This window comes from Vigna unguiculata, chromosome 8, assembly GCF_037176805.1.
Source record: "Vigna unguiculata cultivar grain cowpea cultivar isolate G323 ecotype 2 chromosome 8, ASM3717680v1, whole genome shotgun sequence".
NCBI lineage: Eukaryota > Viridiplantae > Streptophyta > Magnoliopsida > Fabales > Fabaceae > Vigna > Vigna unguiculata.
In genome coordinates this window covers 38,946,429-38,948,863 of record NC_140799.1, presented here as the reverse complement: position 1 = coordinate 38,948,863, position 2,435 = coordinate 38,946,429, and positions in this window count along the sequence as shown.

Below are 2,435 nucleotides of genomic sequence, written 5' to 3'. Positions count from 1 at the left end.
CATACCTCAAATAAATTGTGTTTATACGTCAATTAGAGGGTTTATATACTCAACTAAACTTAATCATGTACGCAAATTATCTAAGACAATTTATAAATTAAAATAAGCTTCGAGAACCTGGTTTGACAACTTTAAAAAAAAAAATGTCTTTCTCAGTTGGGATTTAAAAAACACAACTAGTGATTCCTCACTCTTCACTCTAAGATGTACAAATTATTACCTTTATGTTTATATATGTGGATGATATAATTGACATTGAAAATAACACCATATTTTTTCAATCTTTCATCAAACATTGAATTAAGGATTTTGGTGACCTACAATACTTCTTAGGTATAAAAGTTCAAAGAGAAAATTTTGTTATGTACTTACAATCAAAGTACATAAGAGACTTTATAAGGAATTTCAACATGAAAAATGTTTCACCTTGTCCAACACCAATGGTGACCGACAACCAATTTATGGTTGAAAGAGAAAAATGAAAGACTCGATCATGTTCAGGCAAGCCACTAGAGCACTATAGTACTTAATAAACATAAGACTGACATAGGATTATCAATAAATAAGCTTATCCAATTCATGAATTTTTCCATTATCGATCAAAGGCAAGGTGCTAAAAGAATACTTAGGTATCTTAAAAGTACCATTCACCATTGTTTACACATTAAACCATCCATTCACTTGGACTTAATAAGGTTGTCAAATGCAGACCGTACACAAGTGTGAATGATAGAAAGTTCATGGTCAGTCAACGTGTATTTCTTGGTGAAACATTAGTCTTTTGGTCCTCAAAGAAACAATGGTAGATCTAGCATGAAGTCATAATACAGAGTCGTGACTACTTAGCTACTAAAATAACATAGATTTGTTTACTTCTTAACAAGTTGAAATTCTCTCTATTAATAAAACCAACATTATGGTGTGATAATTTGAGTGTCAAGACTCTAGCTTTAAATATAGTTATGCATGATCGATCCAAAAAAAAACATTGAAATTGATGAGCATTACATTAGAGGTCAAGTGTCATAGAACAAAATTGTTGTAGCATATGTTTCATAAATTGATTAAGTTGATGACGGTCTCACTAAAACATTAACTCATACACGATTCAACCAATAAAGTGATAAACTTTGGGTGACTCTCTCACCCATAAGTTTGAAGGGAAATAAGAAAAAAGATCCTTAGATTTGTACATATTTGTATGTCCAATATTATCTTTTAATATTGTCGATTATTATATTTGTCAATCAATCATTATAAACACTACTCTTTATCTTATTCAACTATAGGGTCTTAATATTAGTTACAATCGTTAACATTTACTGTATATGTACAATGTTATCATCATATTACAACATTATTCGCTCAATTTCAATACATTCACTTATGTTTGAACCGAAACAATACAAATCTTCTATTATAGGTTAATCACAAAAATATATTGATTAATGTTAATATAAAATAAAATGCAAAGACAATAAATAAGATGTCATTAACAAGATAATGTCATCTATTTCAAAAAAAAAATTAAGTAAAAACTCACTTGAAAAATATATAAATTTTAAATATTTTATAAACTATTAAAACTTAATCAAAAATATATAAATTTATCATACACTTTAATTTAATTAAGCTAAAAAATTATTGGCATAAATGTGGAAAAATAAGTTTTGTAACACTAATATAATAAATTTTTTTCATTAGTTGGCCTTCATGTTTAAATTTAAACTACTAATTCTAACATAATAACAAATAAACAATTCCAATACACATAATTTTGTAGTTGTCTATAGCTGAATTTGATAGTATACGTTCTCCTTTAACTATTTCTATAATATTTTTAATTTAATAATCACCATAATCTCTTTCTTTTCTCCTGGAGAAGAAGGTCAGAAACCACCAAGAACAAAAGTCACCATCTCCAAATACTTTCATTTTATATTTCATGTTAGTGGTGTAGAAAGTTTAAATTAGCTATTATACTACCTCAGGGTCATAAATAACTAATTAAAATATTCTGATGCTATAATGAAAGAATATATTATCACACTCAAAATACTAATAAAATTATAAAAAAAAAAACGTTATGAACTTAAAATACCAAAACAAAACCTTTAAAAGACAAAAGAGCAAACAGATAACTGAAAAGGTGAAGGACATAAAAGTATTTTACCTGTTTTTGTTTATTCCAACCATTATTGATTAATTTATTATAATAAGTTGGATCTTGAAGAATGGCTGTGGTTAACTTCATTTAATAATATTATCAATTTATCAGAATCACAAGTGGGGTTTCTTTTGATCAATAATTTTATTGAAGTTGTATTTTATTATCAATTATTAAAATGGTTACTAACTGACACGATGTCAGATTTGCATGCACAATAGCTTACAAATCACAGAACCAGGATTTGTTCGAACAAAGATGCACTTTC